Source organism: Ixodes scapularis, unplaced genomic scaffold (genome assembly GCF_016920785.2).
Source record: "Ixodes scapularis isolate PalLabHiFi unplaced genomic scaffold, ASM1692078v2 ptg000376l_1__unscaffolded, whole genome shotgun sequence".
In the NCBI taxonomy this organism is placed as follows: domain Eukaryota; kingdom Metazoa; phylum Arthropoda; class Arachnida; order Ixodida; family Ixodidae; genus Ixodes; species Ixodes scapularis.
In genome coordinates, this window is record NW_024609975.1 from 84,745 (window position 1) to 106,970 (window position 22,226).

Consider the following 22,226-nt stretch of genomic DNA (forward strand, 5'->3'; position numbering starts at 1 on the left):
AGAGGTTCAGATAGTTTCAAAATAGTCTTCAGGGTTTATAGGCAGCGTCCAGACAAGTTTCATGGTTTATAGATAATTCGCAGATAACTTCCAGGCATCTAAAATATTAAAACATTCGTAAAGTTCTGACGGAATTCAATCCAAGGGAAAAAGGAGTGACCTTCAATAAAATTACATTATCTCAAACTGATTTAATATGTTAGAATAAGCACTCAGTAATTTAAAACTTTTTTAAAATGAAGTTTGCAAGATAATTATTATTTATCGGGGTTCTTACTTGTTCCCATAAGAAAATGCCAGTTTTTGCATGCATCCTGTTTACAAATTTAAACTCGCTTGCTCTTGAACTAGCTTTAAATGTTAATAGGATTCAAAGAGAAGGTGCTGCATTTAAGCACCCAGTAAAACAGTGGTTTTAATCATTTCGAATTGGAGATGAAAAGTTCAACACAACAACCAACATGGAAAACCTTTTGTTTTTTTACATAGATCGTCTCTTAAATCAATGAGGTACGCGGGCGAGCTGTACCAGGGCTAGCCTGAAATACTCGATCAAAGAAACGTCAAACGCGTGAAGGTTATTGTTAGGTTATCCCTATGTAATTCCCTCACACGAGGGCCCTTAAAGAAAAAAAAAATAGATAAAATGAGTTGAATTGTAGGTTGCCACAATCATTTGACAAGCCTCTACAAGTTACCCGAAAACTTATAGTCATTCTGTGGTTCCCGATCATAATAATTCTATATTAATTCTTCCTTCAGCATGTTACAACTAGGAGTGAAATACCGTTTTGAAAACAACTAAAAATAGTTTGAAAATTAATAAAAATGCCGCTTGTATATCTCTTAATTTTGAGTAACATTTTTTTTTATTATTGTTTTCCCGATATAAGGTTTCTGATATCCGTGCACGTCTTTCCCTCCCAAACATTTTACAGGTTGTAGTACTACAAAAGGCGCAATGGGTTTAATTTGTAATCTCAAGCCCGTCTACCATACTGTCAAAACCTTCCACCGCAAAAAAATCAATTTTAAACAAAACAAAAAAATCGGAATCACGTTTTAAGTAAAAACGTTTATAAACCAAAATCGCTTACAAGATTTTTTGAACTCTAGAAATCAAGACGTCTTTCGACATAAAGATTTAAAAGAATGTCGGTACCTTGGAAAATACGTATACTTCGTTTCATAATTAGTATAGAACACTGTCACAGCTACTAGCACGCGGGCGTGGCCTTATCTATGGTTTCGTTTGCGCGAGAACGCGTGCAAATGATCTGCGAGATCATTTGCTTGCTCGCGTACCCCCCCTACTGAAAAAAAGTATATGAATCTATATAAGAACTGATATGAAATATCTCAAAACTGATATGCGACATATGAAACTGATATGAAATATCCAAAAACTGATATGCGATATAAGAACTGATATGAAATACCCAAAAACTAATATGCGACATATAAGAACTGATATGCAACATATGCCAACTGATATGAAATATCCAAAAACTGATATGCGATATAAGAACTGATATGAAATACCCAAAAACTGATATGCGACATATAAGAGCTGATATGCAACATTTGCCAACTGATATGAATGTGTCCAATAAACATATAAGAAATAAATTCATATAAGTTTCTTCAGTATACGACGTGCCGCGCGGGAAAGCAAACACGTGACTTGGAACCGCAGTGGAGCGGCTTGATTTACTGGCTTTCAAATAATTACGGCATGAGCGTTTACTTTTTATTAGGAGATTCGTCCCCTGAGCCGTTCTAAATACTCTCAGAGGTACGACATTACTGAAAAAAATCCAACACGCTGAAAATATTATTTATTGCGTAGGAGGTCACCGAAAAACTTCGTACTTACAAAACGACCTGTATAAAAGGCGGAAACGCAGAGCTCCGAAGTAGTTATTGGGTGTGCTGTTGTATTCATGTTTGTTGTGCCGTGTATGTGTATATGCCCTCAATGTATTTGTTCAACTGATGCTAGTGGTATGCGTAATGTATCTACATGGTGGCGTGAGTAAATAAATATATTTTTGCAGCACATGAATTGGGCGGTACCTAGCGCCACCTAGCCTAGTGTAACTGATATGCGGCATAGGAAACTGATATGAAATAATAAGTTCTGATATGAAAAAGGTGTCCAATAAACATATCAGAAAAAAATTCATATAATTTTTTTTACTAGGGCCATGCTCGCACCAGCAGTTTTTAGAGCGTTGTACACTAAGTATGAAGCAGAATATAGACTCTAGTAAACTTTGTTTAAAGAAATATGTCAAAATATACGAAATATAAGATATGCAACTTAAAACGGGTTTTAAATTCCCATAAAACTTTTCCAGTAAGTGTAATTTTCTTGTTTCCACATAGTTGCCACATATTTTCAAAAAAAGTTTCAAATGTTTTGCCCAATAGTGTTCAGAGAGTTTTCTTTTTCGTTTTCAGAATCTCTACCAAACGGATTTGTTTTATGAAAAAAATCTTGATAGTTTCGAAATAAATTTTAAGATAATTTAAACATAGTTTGACAGATATTTCAAGACCGTTTGAAGGTAGTTGATAGGTACTTTAAGACCGTCTGAAGGTAGTTATCCAGCTAGTTTTAAGATAGTTCTGAGATACTACTTTGCCATAAACGTTTCACACAGTTTGTAAGATTTTTTAGACTGTGGGCCGCACACCTACAAGAGAGTTTCCCAGTGAGTTTTAAGACAGTTGCAGATAGTTCGCCGAATATAGTTTCCAAAGAGCTTGCCAAATGCTTGCCACAGTTTGTCAGATAGTTTGAAGACTCTTTCCAGATAGATCGCAAGTAGTTTTCAGATAGTTCGCCAGATGGTTTCAAAACTGCTTCAAGAGATTCATTAGGTGAACAGACAGTTCGCCTGCGGTAGCTCCCGGGAATTAAGTCCTAGGATAGGCTGAGTCAGTCGTGTCGGCGTCGAGGCTTTATTCCTGATAATTCCTGCTTGCCATTTCATTGGGGAGATGAACATACCGCATTTACGTAATATGAAAGGGGCGTCGCGGTCAGAGAGGTGGACCGGTTTTGTGTAACAGATCTTGAAACATTATCCCCGGCCGATTGCGGCACTCTACATCTAAACCATTACATGCACAAATCGGTACACAGAAATGGCTGGTAGCGAGTTTCAGATTCCGGATGAACTCATCCTTTTAGTAAAATTGAAGTCCATGGTTCAAGAAGGGTTCTGTAAGCTGGTGTAGAGGGTTAATGGCGCAAATAAAAAGCATCTAGCGTAACAGGAAGTGGTAATAGGAGTGGAAAGGACAAGCAAAAGGCAGGCGACAGCGTTCAATCTAGCCTATCTCATGGGATGTCCAGTTGGCGTTATCGAACCCAGTTAGAGAAATGGATTCACATTTGATTTTATACCTGGATAGTGTATTCAGACAGTAACGATATGGTCATTTATGAATAATATATACGGTGAAGCGTCTTAGTTTTCTTCTTGGCTGTCAGGGACAGAACAAAATAAGAGAGAGAGAGATAACAGTGTGAGAGCAGTTATGTGAATATTTAATAAAAAGGAATAATTTTTATGCTTCTCTTGCCTGTTTTCCTGCATACCTGTTGTAATTTAGCGGTTTAAGATTACTCTCAGTTACTTTTATCACGGTGGTCATTAGTCAACTCATTGAAAATCAACAAAGAAAAAACTAAAGCTGTAATATTTCGTCCTAAAGGAAAGCTTGTAATGCACCCACCGCCTTTAGTTTTGAGTGACACCATTATCGAGTATGTAGAAACGTTTAGATCCCTCGGTGTAAGTTTTACCGCAACGATGACATGGGACGCCCACATAAACGAGGTTTGTCTTGCCCTTTCTAAGGTTGTAGGAATAACCTCGCGTAATAAGTACGTTCTACCTGAAAAAACTAAACTTACTTTGTATTACGCTTTCTTTTATTCATATTTAAGCTATTGTTTTCTTGTCTGGGGTAATACCACAACATCCAATATTCAGAAGCTTCTGATCTTGCAAAAGAAAATGCTACGTGCTATTACAAAAGCTCCATATAATTCCCCAACCGGGCAGGCTTACTCGCAGTTTAAAATTGTGCCTGTATATAATTTATTTGAATATAGATTCGCGTGTTTTTACAAAAATAGTATAGCTAAAAACGATAATTTTCTTTCACGTATTGTTTCTACTGTGCCCCACAATACGCCTTATGCAACCAGGGAAAAAGACAGCTTTGTTTTACCTAGATGTAGAACGAACTATGGCTTTACAATGTTGCGATATATCTTGCCTAAGTTTTTGAATACTCCTCTATGTGATCACTTGAATGGTATGTCTTCTTCTGTCCTTAGGAACGCTTTTCTATAATTTGTCTGTACTTCTCATTTTTGTCTGTATTGTTCATTTTGTATATATATATTATTTTTTACCGCGTTTACACTGCTGACTTGTAAGGGTGGCGAGGCCCGTCAAGCAGTGGACGACACTGCTTTTTTCTTGCCACCCTCAGTTTGTATTTCAAGCTGAAATAAACGCTGATTGATTTTAGAAATTTATGAAATATTGATTTTAAACCAGGATATCGAAACTCGTAGACTGAATCGATACCGTAAGTATTCTAAGAGATGCATGATCCACAGAAGATACCAAATAGAACATTCCTTGTCCAAAGACAAAATTCCAAGGTAGAAGTTTTTACAGATTAATACTCACCTGTCCCAAAACGTCACATGTGCGACTATACCGCAATTTTGCTGTTTAATTTATATAAATTATATTGCGGCTAGCATCACTAAGCCATAGCAGGGGTGGTTACGCATGATCATTCAAAGCAAATTTAACACAAGAGCACGAATAACATCTACAAGAACACCAAGTGACGATAGGGTAAACATTTCATTTGGTAAAGAATCCCATCCGCCATGGAGGCGGGATACTCACGTATTCTCGGTTTTCAGTTTCTGCTGCCTTTAACCGTTCCATTCGGTGCTCAGTTTAGAACGTTTCGGGCCGAGGAAACATGGATCAGGGATAAGTTCCCGGCGATTCCGTTCTGTCTGCCTGATCATTCTTCACTGTATTTAACGTTGCTTCATCCGGACACGACTTTCGTCGATCATCACGTCTGGCAACAACGGTGGACGTCATATTGTTACGAATGACAACTGATGAGGCGACGAAAACTGTAACCAACAAAACGTTTAATGGGGCGAACTTGTGCCCAAAATAAAAAGGAAAAGGAAAAGGAAACAGAAGATAACTATAGCGCGTCGCGGGCGTCCATGACGGCGTAACAACAGGATCGAACGCTGGGGCGAGACTGACTGCGGCTTGCCACGGGGAGCCCCTGGTATCTGGAACACTCAGCCTAGAACGTTCGGCGCGTAGAACATTCGAAACTCGATCAGACAAGAAAGTTCTCGAATTTGCGAGAACGACAAGCAGAGAGAATAAATAAAAGAACGATCCGCTACCTGGAACCGAACCCAGATCTTCCGCGCGACAGCCAAACAGGGTAACCATTCGGCCATGTACGCACCCGCTCAGCACGCGCGTGGCAATATGATCATGAACTATTTAAGAACCTGCTCTGCCAATACCCGATGGGTTTCGGTGCCGTCATGAAGGCGGGTTACTCACGTATTCTCGTTCTTCAGCTCAGTGCACCTTACGTTTATGATACTAATGTGCGTTACGCAGAGCCTTGTGAAGCGGCACCGAGACCCAACTTGTTGCACTTACAGAGCTTGTTTTTCAGCGTGCCGCTGAAGTGCCTTCTTTGAGATCTCGGGTTCTCTTATCCGAGGTGAAAAAATGATTAATTATATCTGGTGATGTGAAAGTAACCCTGGTCCTCTCTCTGCGGAGCAGCAAAGGGCGTTTTTAGAAGCACTCTGTGTTATACCAAAGCTATAGGAGGGACAAGTAAGGTCCTTTCAGATTTGAGGTAGATTAAGCGAAATCAGCAGATAGCAGACGAGAAGCTTGCTGCTCTCACAGCCCAGATCGATTGGATGGCAAAAGGAGGGGAGTGTGAAGGAATTGGGAACCGGAATAAGTTGCTTATAAAAACGAAATGAAACCATAGCTGCGCAACTTAGTGCGGCATGACCTTAAAAAAAGGTATAAAAATATTTTTTTTTAATGCGCTGCCAGATTTTGCCAGCGACACGTGGGAAGATCCGAACGAAATGATATATCGGTATGCGATAGTAACCTTGGCGTTCAAGTTGAACCGTTATAGAATTAATCGCGCCCATAGAATCGGTAGTTTCCCTTCAACAAAACGCGGGTTGATCGTCATACAGCTTCGTTCATTCAAAGAAAAACAAAACAAATTAGACCAAGCCCACAAACTAAAGTTCAGTAGAGTAGATTGTTGGGCTATTTGGTTTTGGAACTTGGAAGACATGTTACCGCTCAAAACACAAGGAGAACGACGAGAACCAATATGTGCGTATTAAACGCCCTAATAAAATCCTGCCACGATGTGATGTCAGAAGGTCAGGGCACGCAGTATAGGCGGTTTTTGGCAGCTGGCTTCCCGAATAATGTAGTGGTGTCAGTTGCGGAGGTCGCATTAAAAAGATTACGTAGTGAAGCTTGCCCTAGCCCAACGGTTCTCAGAGATAAACAAAAGGTCGCGGTGATACCGTATACATCGGGACACTGTTTGCGCGAACACGACAACGGCGCCTTTTGGAATTTTATTAGGAAGGAGTGTTAGAGGGCACGCAATTTTACCCCTTATTTAGGGCTGTAATTGAGCTCTTTCTATAACAATAATTTTTTTTATGACAACATTTTGGTTCCAGTGTCGCGCTCTGTACATTCACAAAACGGCGCATGGCCTGAAAAGGGTGGCCAATAGATCGAACGTAAAAGTGATGTTTTCCGCACCAAACACACTTAGTAGATTATGTAGGGTGACAGAACCTATTCGTAAGGTTCCTTCTGGCTGTGCGCTGAAACCTGTGGAATCCATTTGTTGAATGTGCGGAGGAAGTAGTGTATCAGATGCGGAAACAAGTATATAGGTCAGACCGGTGGGTGTGTTAATGATAGGCTAAGGGAACACAAACTTAAACTAGGTAAATTATCAGGACGGTCGTCTGTCCGATCATTATCAAAGGTGTGCCGTTGTTTTTCGAGTGAAAGGTTTTGGCGGGACACAAGGAAAAAGCTGTGAGGGAGATAGTCGAGGCAGATGAGATTAAGAAGGGTGGGGCAGCATGTGTCAGCGTGGCCTCAATTGATCTACTTGACAAGGAACGTGCCTTCCTCACTGACGCGGCATGGCATCGGGTTGGCTAGTGATGGGGCGATATCAGACACGGATGGTATATAAGTTACGTTTCATGTAATAAAATCAGTTGTTTGTAGCGCACTGTGGTGTCTAATTCTCGTCTTTGTCCTTGTGGTTTGAGCGCTAAAATGTTTTCCGAGTCACAAACTAAAGAGCAGTTATTTGTCAATCAGCGAGGGCTTTTTGCTACGTGCAAGGTCTGAGAGAAAGAAACTGCTTCAGTATGCTAAGGAGCATAACGACAGGTTCAAACGACGCTTTAACACACTTGCTATAGGTGGAGAAACGTTCATGTACGATTTCGAAACTGACCGTGTTGTTGATTGCGTCCAATAGCAATAAAGGTCCCCTGTCGAGCGTCGTAAAATTGAACTAAGAGAACATGTTTCTATCGTTATACACTGTCGTAGTATGAAGCATTAAACAAGAGAGTTTGATGATCTGATTGCTGTCATTAATCCTGACAGTTATTGGGACAAAATCGTGATTGGACGACCCCATTATGATTCAGAAATATTTCCTTCTTATTTCAACGTTCACCATAACGATCGTAATGCAAGCGGAGGTGGCGTTTTTGTTCTTGTTAAAAAGCAAATGAATAGCATTGCATTGCCGTTTAATGATCATTCAGATGAATCTGTCTGGTGCAAGATAGAATCGGAGAGCGAACATCTGCTAGCCATCTCGTTTTTTTAGAGGTCTCCGGGAATCAGTGATACGAAACCACTCGAGGTGTTACCTGATTGTTTATCTGTGTTAGTGTCTGACCAGTCATCGTTGGGTGGTGATTTCCATCTTCCCGATATCAACTGGTGAAATTAGCCACCCATTTTACGTAGCAGATCCAGTCTGCTTCACTTTTGAAGTCATAATGAGTGAAAATGGGTTTTATCAATATGTAAATGCTCCCACAAGATACGCTGGATCAATTTCATTGAATTTAGGTCCTGGGCTTTGGAACAACCCTACGTTCGTTTGGTTGATTAATATATTTGCAATTATTAGTGATCATGATATAATTGTTGGTAATATTAACTGCGACTACATCAGAATAAAAAGACCGATTTCAAGGAAAGTATTTTATTGTGATAAGAGTAACTTTGACGGCATGTCGGATAACCTATCTTCGTTCCTACCAGAGTTTGAAGAATGCCCCGTAAACATAAATATGCGCAGTTCGTGGAATCGTTTTAAAAGTGTGCTTGCTGAATTAGTTTTCGTAAACCTGGCAACTAACGTGAAAAAAAATTGGAAGTTTGCTAAGTCTAACAGAAAATATGAGGTTGGCATTCCGTGTAGATCTGATGGCCATAACACTTTCGCTGGGGACATTCATTAGGCAGCGTGTTTCAACACATATTTTCCGTTTGTTTTCTCTTCACCATATCTCGGAGATTTTCAATCTCTGCCGGAGTTTTAACGCGGTAGGGCTGAGTTGTTGTCCACACGTCTGACATTGTTGTTTTGGAAAACGATGTGCGTTCTTTGTTCCAGAGCCTTAGATTAGGGGCTGTGAGTGGACCAAATAACATTTCTAACCATTTCTTGAAAAAAAAAAAAATAAGCTCGTGCTTTGTCACCGTTTCAGTTATATTGTGTAACAAATCCACAGAGGACTGTAGGCTTCCCCGCGAATGGAAACGTGCGAATATTTACCAATTCATAAATCATGTGCTGAAACAACCTTACTAACTATTGGCCAATATCACTCACCAACGTATGCTGCAAAACCATTGAATATATTGTTTACTCCAGTATCGTTAGACACCTTGAAATGAACATTATTTTCACACTTCAGCAACACGGTTTAGATCTGTTTTTTTTTTTATTTGTTACATGGCTAAGTCCGTTCTCCCGCGACATTTTGTCTTCGTACGATGAAGGCTTCCAGGCAAATTCTGTATTAGGGGATTTTCAAAAAGCCTTTGATGCAGTTCCGCATGTCCTTCTCATACATAAATTACCCTCACTGGAGCTACCGACAGTTGTCCTTAGGTGGCTAGCAAGTTATCTGTCCAATAAGAACCAATGTGTTATCGTCAACTTTGAATATGTCTTTAGACATGTTCGAAGCTTGAATGAAGAAAACATGCTTCTAACATGCTTGAGGGGTGTCTGCAGGTAATTCTGTCATCACGCCTAAAGCCAACACCGAATGTTTCTTGTAGATATTTAAGTACTGTGACTGCGGCTAGAGGGCTACCGAAAGCCTCTCTAACTGGCCGAACTGATGAAAAAACAAAAACACACAATACTCCGGTGTTTCGGGAGCAACGCTCTGTATTAGGAAGCCAGGGAGAGCTTAGCTGCAAGTTTGCAACACCGAAGGAAATTGCGACGAGTGATACTTCCCTTCCTGCGCGGTCGTGTATATCGATTCCATGGGCTACCCAACCGAAGGGTCGCTTCTGTTTGCGGTATCATCCCGACAAAACGACCTCTTTGTCCTCCGCTTCAATTATATTATCATTTTTTTCTTTGTTCCGATTGGTCCAGCGGTCTGGAACATAAGGGACGAACATAAAAGGAAGGCCATCTTATCGGTTTCCTTTATTGGAAACCGATGGGACGTCGTTCCCGCTATTCAACATTTGCCATTTTGGACGGGTGGATCGTGTGTGCTTCACGTGGTCCGACTGGACATCCCAGATGGGCACCCGCCAGAAGCGCGAGGAATGTTCCTTCCGCCTCTCGATAATGATTTCCCGTCCGGAAGCCATCCGGTCCGTTAAGGCTTGACCTAAAGTTTTTTTTTTTTTTTAGTTTTAAGCGTTTTTCGGCGGTGCGTAGGAATTTTATTGCCCAGGCAATTTGGTATCAGGGCAGTGACGTATGCATGGCCTGCACTGACGTCGCATCAGCTGCCATTGTGGGGGCCTTGCTGCCGAGTTCGTACCTTCTGCATCGCCGATTCCGAACTACTAAATTTATTTTTCTTGCCAGGAACGAGTAGGGATGACTACCATCATGGTGCGATGATGGCACGTTCAAGCCGTGTATATTGCCGCGCGCGCAGCTGGCCAAGTAAACAGCGCGGCCTTTGAGCAACCGTTATCGTGCTTGCCTCCCACGCGAAGAGCCAAAGTTCGATTCCTGATAGTTACTCATCTTTTATATAATCTTTCAGTTTAATGTTCTGGTGAATTCGAGAACATTGATGTTTATTCTAGGTCCGAATGTTCTACACGTCGAGCATTGTACGCCGATTATTCCAGGAGCCCACGCGTGCACATAAGGGGCCTCGCGTGGCGAGCCAAAGTCAGTCTCGCCCCCGCGTTCGATCCTGCTGTTTGTCGCCATCGACGCCCGAGACACTCAATTTTTATCTTCTCTTCCCTTTTTGTTTTGGGCACAAGTTCACCCCACTAAACGCTTAGTTTACTTAAGTTGTAGTCACCTCATCACTTGTCATTCGTGACAATATTTAAAAGAATAGACGACATGGGGTCGATGTAGAGGAACACATCAAAGTTATTTTTCGCCCATTTGAGTGCAGTGGACGGGAAGCTAAGTATTTCGTTGAAAACAGAGCTCACGAACTTTTGTAACATTGATTAAACATGCCACCCTATGTTTCGCGATTTCGAAATGGTACGTCCTTTTTTGTAACTTCCAAAATATTATAAGTGGCACGCGTACGAAAACGCGGACTCGAGTAACAATATGAAAGCGGAATGATAAAAAATGCGAAGTTCGTAGAGCCAATTCGAAATTAAGAGCATCTGAAAAAGGAGATTACAGTCACCCCGAGCGACGATTGTTGTATAATCTGTTTCACCATAATTTCGAACGAAGCCGAAGTTACAAGAGTGAGAATGTTGCCCCAAACGAATTTGGTACTCGTCACGGCAGGCCAAGCTTCAGATGATTATTCTCACCCATATCGTGAAATGCCCACATGTTTAATCGAGTCTTAGAATGCCCACGGCCCGCAGGTCTAGTTGCTTATTTTTGCATATTTCAGCGAACACCACGCGCTCCAAATCATTGGAAAGGGTTACTTGCAGTCAGTGCTGCCAGTGGATAAACTTGTTTTCGGTGTTTCACGCTGTCTACGAACCCCGTCACTGCTCTAATGCTCCTGCTTGTCGCTGATAGGCACGTCACTTCAAGCAGGATCACTTTTTGTTTTTGCCGGGCTCCTTTAAACAAGTACAATGTTTACTCTACAGCGTGTAAGGCTCGCCCGCTCCTCGCGCACCTAGTGCGTTTGTTTACCCCTATATTCACCCAAGTGCTTTTATTTCCCCCCGACGTGAACCAATGATCGCTACGAGCTCGGCTGCCTCCTCATCGCGCGTACTCTACGCGTTTTCTATGTTGCCTTTTGATTGTCGTATGTCTCAGGGCTTCGATGCACCAAAGACACATTTTAGAACACTTGCTCACCGTTACACCCTAATCAACCTGTAGCGTATGTTCGCCCGCCAAGCGCTTGAAAGAGCGCTACAATCTACGAAGGGCCGTCGGTGAACGACAGGGCTCATAATATGTTTAGACCGTGAAGACAGGATGCGCTGTGGCACTGATCACGGTGACATGTCACGCCATAGCCTCCTCTATACTCACAAAGCCTGGCAGTTTGACGACGGAGCCATAGAGTGCCCGGTCGCAGATTCGGGGCGCGAGGATCTGGTAGCACAGAGCACCAAAAAGCCAAATCTCTCGCGGAACCTGGACGTCAGCGCACAGCTTCCGCAGCGGCGAGGACCCGAAACACACCTGTTCGCTCGGGCGAAGCGGGTTTCGGCGTTTCGCCGCAGCGGGGCGCCAGTCAGGTGGCTCTCCTTTCATCCGTTGTCTGCCGCTCCACCTTTTCCATTGCGGCGGCCTCTTCTCGTGGCGATATGCAAGGCTGTGTCAGTATATAGGGGGCTTTGGTCATGCTCAGTGCCACGCACAGACAGTTTTTCGTAGTGTAGACTTCCTATCAGCGACGTCATTGTCCGCGGCCCCTCCGTAGTTTGCAGCGATTTTCCAAGGGCTTTGCGGGAGTGCGGACGCTCCAGATTGCTCAGAGTGCATGTCCATGGCAGTTTAAAGGAACGAAGGGCTTATTATTTTCACGCTTCTTGCTTAGCTCTTAGGCGTTTTTACCTGCGAATTCCGCAGACCGATTGGCTGCCCGGTAAAAGCTACGCCTTTTTTTTTCTGCAAGTAACTCAAGCAAGCGACTCGGGTTTGAGATCTGAGCACTCCCAGCAGCTTCCTCATTCCACACTTGTACTAGGCACTGCAAATAGTACTCGTGTCTTAGGAATGCTGTCAGGGAATCGGCAGTAAAAAAAGAAAAAGAAAAGAAAAAGCGTGAATTAAAAAAAAAAGAAGGCGAAATCCACGTGTGAATTGTTGTTAAACTTTTTGTCGTGACTGTATATATTCTGTGGTGGGGAACCTAACAAAATGGGATCACGCTTTAATACTATGCGAAGTTGGAGGGTGAATTTCTTAACGTTATCACGTGGGCTTTGAAACGTGCTCGCCTTTTTTGCGGCCTTTCAATTTGAACAGTGGACAGCGAGTTGGGTGTCCTCCCCCGCGCTCTCTTTAAACTGTCGTTGGAGTGTTTTCATATCTCGAAGGACCCTCTCTCGTCGTACGTGCTTGCGCATCAAAGAAGGTGACTTGGGTGACTCGCGCCGTACAAATATTGTACGTTTTCGTGCGAATGGAAGCGATACGAAAAGAGAAGTAACATAACTGCGCTCGCATGACCTCCACACTTATAACTACGCAGCTTGACGAAAACTATAAACGGTAGTTATAAGATTTAGTTTCATCATATGCCGGCTGTTTATTGAATACCGAAGCTCACCACAGACCTGCTGAGCTTCGTAAAAAAAAGCAAATCAGTTAGTTCTTGGAAAGATTTAGAGCGCATGTTAAAGCGGGGTGGAACGCAAGAGGTACCATGTGTGATATACACAAACACGTTTTTTTTAAACATGCCCGCGTTTGCCCCGTGTGGACATTGGTCGTGCGCAGTAGCCAGGATTGCCTTAGATGGAGCATCTGACACTTACAAAAGAACTGTGGTGCTTTTCTGTTGAACGGCTGTTGAAAAACGTCATCAGAGGTTATAAATGGCGATAGCTTTTCATCCTACTCTCTCCAGCTTTTCTGTCGAGTTTCTTTAGAATATTGGCCCGATTTTTAATAAAAAAGTCAACAGAATTTCTGTCGCCTCAAAGATGCTTTTTCTGTAGCTTTTCAATTGAAATGCTACAGCTTTCAATAAAAAACTACAGCCTCCTGCCTAAAAAGAAAAACAAATTTACAGATAGCCATTCATTCAACGAAGTTTTGGAAGCTTACTACAGCTCTCCACTCTGCGCCAAAATGGCTGCAGCAAAATAACGTTAAAAAAATTAAACACGCGATTTTTTTTTTTGGGGGGGGGGGGGGATTTTGTTAGGAAACTTTGTCGCTGTGTGGATTTGAAAGCACTACAGACGTCCCAAAACTACACATTAGAAACAAACACAAACACGATGAAGGATTGAACGCTTAAACCAGTGGTTCTCAAATAGAGGTCCGCGAGGTCTTTGGGGTCCTCGAAAGCATTCTAGGGGTCAGCGAAGCCCTGCCTCATCAGCCAAGCCCGGGTATAAAAGTTGTCTTTTTTCAAGTCGAGAAGAAATGTTTCAGTTTTCGGGCGAGTTTTCTCGTGTGTACGTCAATAAGAGAGATCTAGTTCACTCCAACCCTTACATATATCCATTTATTAAATCAATATTATATTTAACCATTACCTTTCCCCTCCCCTCACCACGAAGCTTTTTCTCCATCATCGCCGCTGATTCACAAGGGGTCCGCGAAACATCGATGGTTGAGAACCACTGACCTAAACCACAGTCACTTTGACTGCTCCAGAGCCTTGTATAGCGTACATATTGAAGGGAATCACTTGGCCGGTGACCACCTCAGCACTTATTAAGGTTCCAAATATCCGATCTCGTAATGGGGAGTCTACCGAAGGGAAAACAGTGTTACAAACTTCGTGGACGGTATCTCTTGCAACTAATAATAATTCGTTCAACGAACAATAACTCGGCGCGGTCGATGAAACAAAATCCTCAAAAACGGCTTATATAAGAAATGTTCTCGCTTCTCTGCATATTTCCGCGCGCCAAGTAGGCAGCGCGGCCGTAGCCAAATGGTTATCGCGCTTGCCTTCCACACGAAGGGCCAGGGTTCGATTCCTGGCCGCGACTATGTATTTTTGTTAACACTGTAATGTGATGTTCTGGTGAAATCGAGAACCGTCTATCTGATTCGAGGTCAGAATGTTCTACGCGTCGAACCTTCTACGTCGAATGCTCCAGAAGCCAACGTGTGTACAAAAGCGGCTCCGCGGGCAAGCCGGAGCCAGTCTCGCCCCAGCGTTCGACTCTGCTGCCACGCCGACTTCGACGCCCGCGACGCTCTATTATTATCTTTTGTACTCTTTTATTTTTGGCACAAGCTCGCCACATTAAACGTTTATTTCCTCCTGTTTATTTATTGTTTTTTTAGTCACCACCCGTGACATTTTGGTGGAGGTGCTGGGTACCGCATGTCCGTGCAGCGCAGCCCTCCGAGTTCCCGCAGTACAAGTCCAAACCCAAGCTCCCGAGGACCCAACGAAGACCAGATCGAGACTCGATCAAGTCGCCGCACCCAAGGGCTACACCCGGAATACTGACTTTTACCACCCAGGACCAGGCAGCAGACGATGGCCAACCAGTCGCAGACCCCCGCCGCTCCTACCGTCGTCTACCTACCCGTCGCTCCTCGGACACCGGCTCCATTCCACGGCGAGCAGCACGAAGACGTCGAGGACTGGCTTCAACAGTACGAGCGGGTGGCCCAGCACAACCGATGGACGGACGACCAGCGCCTGCAGAACCTTTACTTCGCGCTCGAAGGAACGGCCAGGCACTGGTTCGAGAATCGGGAGACTTCGTTGATCTCGTGGACCGCCTGCAAGAATGAGTTGAGGCGAACTTTCACTAACCAGTATCGACGGGAGAGGGCCGAGGACCTTCTTCGAATGAGAACCCAGGGCGCAAACGAGACCATCACCAGTTTCGTCGAGGATGTCCTGCGCCTGGTCACTCGCGCCGACCCTCAAGCCACCGACGAAAAGAAGTTGCGGATCCTGATGCGAGGCGTACGAGATGACATCTTCGGAAGCCTCGTCCGCAACCGGCCGACCACCGCCGAAACGTTTGTAACAGAGGCGACCAACATTGAACGGGCCCTGCAAGCACGAGCCGCTCACTTCCATCGAGCTCCTGCCGTCGCTGCACCCACGCCGTCAAGCTGCACCCTCAGCCCCAATATTCCGGGGATCCGAGAAATAGTCCGGGACATCGTCCGTGAAGAACTGAAGAAGCTGATACCTGCCGCCGAACGTCCATCTTCACTCTCGATCGCCGAGATTGTTCGAGAAGAGGTCCAGCAAGCGCTCCAGCCTGACGTTCTCGCCGACGCCGCACCGGAACCACCAGCTGTGACCTATGCCGCCGTTGTTCGTCGTCCGCAGCCTCCTATTGCTCGGCAGTACCCATCTGCACCCCAACGAGAAGTCTCTTCGCCGCAGTACGCGCCGCGCCAAGAGCAGCGTGGACTTCGAAAGACCGACGTGTGGCGCACGGATGACGGACGCCCGGTGTGCTTCCACTGCGGGGAGGCTGACCACGTTTACCGGAGGTGCCCCTACCGCCAGCTCGGCCTGCGAGGATTCGCTCCAAACGACCGTCGACCTCGTTTTGGTAAACGACCAAGGGACATCGAGGAATACCTCCGTCGCCCTCCGTCACCAGCGCCCGCCGCACCACGAGGTTCCCGTTCTCCATCCCCCCGACGTTCCGCGTCGCCTTTCCGTCGGTCGCGCCGTGACAGCCTGTCCCCCCAATCTCGTCGGGAAAACTAAGTGCGGCAACGCCTGGAGGTGCCGTTGCCGAAGACGACCCGAGTAAAGAGCCTCCAAGAACGCCGGAGCGCTCCCACTCTCCCGACGCCACGCATCGCTACGACGCGCCTGCAACGGTGTCCAACAACCTAAACGTCGTCATCGACGGCCACGACGCATCGGCACTCGTGGACACCGGAGCAGACTACTCAGTCTTGAGTGGGAGGCTGTCCCGCCGCCTTCGAAAAGTCATGACGTCGTGGGAAGGACCCCAAATACGAACCGCCGGAGGACATCTCATCACACCAGTCGGGAGATGCACTGCTCGCGTCGAGATCCACGGTGAAACGTGCCCTGTCAAGTTCGTCGTTCTGCAAGACTGTTCGAAGGACGTTATCCTCGGAATGGACTTTCTCTGCGAGTATGGCGCCGTCATCGACATCGGAACAAACCGGCTGACGCTACGAAAACCTGCTCCACCAGCGGAGGAACCCCAAGCGACGTCACCCACGGTCCGAGTCCTCGCAAACCACGTAAACCTACCACCGCGGTCGAGTGTTTTCGTACTTGTCGGGATCGATGAAGCTTCCTGTGGCGAAGTTCTTCTCGAGGGAAGCCTCCAATTGCTCCTGGGAAGAGGCATAGGCGTCGCAAGGGGAGTAGCTGAACTTCAGGATGGGCGGACTGTGGCCCTCGTGACGAACTTCCGAAACGAAACGCAACACCTCACGAAAGGTGCAGCCGTGGGCCACGTCGAGAAACTCCGAAACCCCGCCGAAATTGCCGCGATTACTGACGAATCCTCGCCGCCCCAGCAAGACAGTACGTCGCCAGCGCAGCTCGACATTGACCCTAAGCTTCCGGACCCTAAACGGCGTCAGCTGGTTAACCTCCTCGCCGAATACCGCGATTGCTTTGCGACGTCGTCGAAGGTGCGCCAGACCACGGTTGCCAAGCACCGCATCGTTACCAAGGACGACGCGCGCCCTGTGCATCGATCGCCGTACAGAGTCTCCGCTAAGGAAAGGGAGGTGATCCATCAGCAAGTTCAAGAGATTTAAAAGTAAACATTTGACAGAAGTCTGTCTGGTTGGGGAATGATTATTAAAATACGACGACCAACCAATCCCTAAATCAGGGGCCCAACGTTTCGAAGCCGGTTCGGCTTCTTCTTCAGGGGCGACTATGGAGGAAAGGAGCCGCAATCTTCCTTTTCCTCTATGACGGAGGCGAATGTGCATGATCCCATCTTCTTCCTCTTTGATCGTTTTTTGAACACAACTGGTGGAGTCCGTTCACATACACAGATGGCAGTGCACCAAGAGACCTATTAATGTTTGTTGGCGTGGTCTGAATGTGCCAAGATTCAAGGAAGAGCCTCCGGCGAGGATTAGTTTCAATGTCCAGGATACGTGTGTTTAGAAAGTCAATGCGGTGGTCATTTCTTTCACAGTGTTCAGCAACCGCGCTGCGCTCTTGATTGAAGTTGCGCACATCAGCCTTGTGTTGACAAATCCGTTCATGATAGTTCTTTGTTTCCCCGATGTACGAGGACGGGCACTCCGCGCAGGGAATCTCGTACACCACACCTTGCGCTTTCTCTTTAGGGGGCCGATCTTTTGGTCGTGGCATAAAGCGTCCAAGGGTTGAAATTGGCTTGTGGGCCATCTGAATGCCCTCCTTTGCTAGCACCCGTGCCAGCGCTTCACTTGTTCCCTTGATGTATGGGACGCTGATGCGCGTGGTTGGCCGGCGTTTCGTATCAACCTGCGACTGGCGGTGTTGTCGGCTGCGGTTTTGACGACGGGCAATTCGGTGTATGAAGCTGCCCGTGTATCGGTTCTTCTTGAGGTCGCAAATGATGGTTTCTTCTTCTTTTTGTCGGTCAGAATCAGTTGAGCAAAGGTTTTTTGCCCTTGATAGGAGTGTGTTTACCACCGATACCTTATGGCTCGTTGGGTGGTTGGAGTCAAATTGTAAGTACCTTCCGGTGTGCGTTGGTTTGCGGTAAACTGAGAACTCGAGATGGTCTTTCTGCCTTTGTACAAGCACATCGAGAAACGGTAAAGTGTTGTTTTTTTCCCGTTCCACGGTGAATTGGATGTTAGGCTCGATCGAATTGAGGTGTGTCAAAAAGTTGCCTACTTGAGACTTCTTCATGACGCAGAAGCAGTCATCCACATATCTTAGAAAAACCTTGGGGCTTTCAGCAAAGGACTGGAGAGCCTTTTGTTCTATGGCTTCCATGCACAGGTTTGCCGTGGCGACAGAGATGGAGGCCCCCATTGCGGTTCCGCTGGTCTGCTTAAAGTACTCTCCTTTGAAGCTGAAATAAGTGTTACTCAGGCAGAATTCAAGGAGGCGGCAAAGTTCGTCCACGTTGAGCTTGGTCCTGTTGCTCAAATCGCTGTCTTTCTAAAGGGTGTTTCTGGCAGTCATGACTGCTAAGGAGACCGGAACGCTTGTGAACAGCTCTCTTGAACTATTTTAATAGTTCAAGAGATGCTGAATGACGACATTATTCAACCTTCAAGCAGTCCATGGGCCTCTCCAGTCGTGCTGGTTAAGAAAAAGGACGGAACTCTTCGGTTCTGCGTGGACTACCGGCAGCTCAACACGGTTACGAAGAAAGACGTCTACCCACTCCCCCGCATCGACGACACTCTAGACCGGCTGCGCCACTCTCGATACTTTTCATCGATGGACCTGAAGAGCGGCTACTGGCAAATCGAGGTCGACGAACGGGACCGAGAGAAGACAGCCTTCGTCACGCCGGATGGACTGTACGAGTTCAAGGTGATGCCCTTCGGACTATGCACGGCGCCAGCAACTTTCCAGCGTGTCATGGACACCGTACTGGCAGGGCTGAAGTGGCAGAGTTGTCTCGTCTACCTTGACGACGTCGTAGTATTTTCAGCTGCCTTCGACGAGCATTTGAGACGACTCCGAGCTGTTCTTCAAGCCATTCAGACCGCCGGACTCACAGTCAAGCCGTCAAAGTGCCGGTTCGCCTATGACGAACTGAAGTTCCTTGGCCACGTGGTTAGTAACGAAGGCGTCCGCCCAGACCCCGAGAAGACTCGCGCCGTCGCGGCATATACAGCGCCGACAGATAAGAAGGCCGTGCGAAGATTTCTTGGACTTTGTGCCTATTATCGACGCTTCGTTCGGGATTTCACAAGGATTTCCGCACCACTTACGAATCTCACGAAAGACGCCGAGAAGTTTGAATGGGCCGAGGAGCAACAGCAGGCATTCGACGAACTGAAACGACGACTCCAGACTCCTCCTGTGCTTGGACATTTCGACCAGGATGCGGAAACAGAAATTCACACGGACGCAAGTAACGTGGGACTGGGCGCAGTACTAGTCCAAGTGCAAGAAGGCATCGAGCGAGTCATCGCCTACGCAAGTCGGACATTGTCCAAGGCGGAGAAAAATTATTCCACGACTAAGAAAGAATGCCTTGCGGTCGTCTGGGCAATAACGAAGTTTCGTCCGTACTTGTACGGGAGCCCGTTCCGTGTAGTCACGGACCACCACTCGCTCTGCTGGCTTGCGAACCTGAAGGACCCGTCAGGACGCCTCGCTCGATGGAGTCTTCGACTACAAGAGTTCAACATGACAGTGGTCTATAAGTCAGGCCGCAAGCACAGCGACGCCGACTGCCTGTCCAGAGCCCCCGTCGAAACCCCTTCCGGCTGCAGCGACGACAATGTTTGAATGTTTGAATGAATGTTTATTTCTTCCGGAATCAACCGAAATGGAGACAGAGACTAAAGGCTCAAAGCCTGACAAAGGTCCCTGTCCCCAAAGCAGCGCTTTCCAGCAGCACACAGTTTACAAAGTTAACGCTTAGTATTAAACACTATATTCATTTTTTGAATATACCAGAAAAACAACTAGTTATTACATGCAAATTCAAATAATAAGGGGTTATCACTGCCCACCATGAGTGTCCTGAGATCCCTTTTAAATTTACTAAAATTGTTATTAAAATTTATGTGGTCTTTAATGTTATTCAGAGCTTTACTGACTTGATATTCCATTGTTTGTGTTCCATAATTTGTACGGGTCTGAGGGGGCCGCCTATATGTGTGTCGAAGAGGGTATGCATGCGTTACGTCACTTAAATCCGTCACATATAGTTTTTGTCTGTGAATCAGTTGTAATAATTTAAAATAATATATTTGATTGACCTTAAGAATGCCATATTTTTTAAAAAGTGGTGCAGTATGCAGGTCTTGTATTTTACCCTTATAATTTTCAAGTAAGCGCAACATTTTTTTCTGCAGTGTGAGCAACGAGTTATAGTTTGTGGTCGATGTCGTGCCCCACACTAGAAGACAATAACAGAGCTTAGAGTAAAAGAGCGAATAATATAAGTTTTTCTTTAGCCATGTTGGTATAAGGTTCCCTATTTTATATAGACATCCAACCGACCGTGAAAGCTCGGAACTTAATTTATTCACGTGTGTGTTCCAATTTAGCTCTTGATTAAACCAAACTCCCAAAAATTTTTGTTCGTGGACTTGTTCTATAATTTCATCTTTAAAATGTATAACTAAGTTGATACTGTCGCGTTTGTTTTTAGGTGCAAATAGTATATACTTCGTTTTTTTCGTATTTAAATTTAGCTTGTTTGCTTGAAGCCATGTAGCTAGGTCGGCAAGAAAGCTATTTGTCAATAGTTCTAACTGGGCTTTGGATGAGTCTGCAAAAAATACGCTGGTGTCATCCGCATACAAAATAAGCTCATGAGATCCCGTTATTGCTGTAATATCGTTTATATATAGAAGAAAAAGAAGGGGACCTAAGATTGAACCTTGTGGGACTCCGCATTTGATTGCCATTGTACTTGAGACAATGTTATTAATTTTAACAAATTGGAATCGATTTTCAAGATAATTTTTTATGAGAGCCAAAGCTATTCCACGTATTCCATATGTATGTAGTTTTCTGAACAGTATGTCGTGTTGTATAGTGTCAAACGCTTTACTTAGGTCTAAAAAAATTCCCAGCGTATATAGTTTATTCTCGATATTGTATATTATTTTGTCCCTTGCCTCTACGAGTGCTTGCTCAGTGGATTTACCTTTCTGAAATCCATATTGCGATTTGTTAATCACATGATACTTAGATAGAAATTGGTCTATTCTGCTTTGTATGACGCCCTCAAATAATTTAGAGAATATAGGCAAGACCGAAATTGGTCGAAAATTTTGTAAGTATTCTCCGCCCCCTTTGTAGACAGGTGTAACTTTAGCAATTTTAAGTTGCTCAGGAAATATACCAGTTTCTAACATGCAATTTATGATGTGCGATAAGACGTTGCTAATATCTTGGTAAACGTATTTAATAGGAACTGGTTTAATGTCATCGATGCCAGCAGCTACATTATTTTTTATTTTTGTTATTAGTAGTTCTACTTCCTGTGGGGTGACTGGTGATAACATTATCGAGTTTGTTAAGGACGTCGTCATAGGTGTGTTGTAATATGCTTGCGTATCTGCAGTACACTGGCCAACTTTTACAAAATGCTTGTTCATTGCGTTAGATAAGTCCAAACAGCTCACACGCTTGCCATCGACAATCACAGATTGTATTTCTGTGGCGCGATTGCTACTGTTTGTGAATGTATTTACCGCTTCCCATACTTTTCTGGGCTCATTCTGGACGCGAACAAATAGGCGTTGATAATAATCTTGTTTTGTATTTTTTAAATCAGTTGTTAGCTTATTTCTGTACTTTTTGTAGGCTGCTAAAAGATCTTGATCTCTGCTTTTAAGAAAATCATGGTATTTTTTATTTTTTTCTTTAATCCGAGCGTATAACTCATTGGTCATCCAAGGTTTGCGCAATCTACCTTTTCTTTTGTTCGTCAGTTTAAGTGGGAAGGCAGTGTCATAACATATTTTAAGTTTTTTAGAAAAGCTGGCGTACGCGATATTTGGGTCGTGTTCAACATACTCACTGTTCCAATCGATGGCAGTGATTAGGTCACGAAACTTTATCAGGG

The 22,226-nt window shown here is 44.8% G+C and overlaps 1 protein-coding gene across 1 annotated transcript in view; it reads left to right on the top strand.

Annotated features, from left to right (window-relative positions):
• Positions 1–22,226, top strand: part of LOC115321486 (protein slit-like) — a 212,944-nt gene that overhangs the window by 76,917 nt on the left and 113,801 nt on the right. The window lies entirely within an intron of this gene.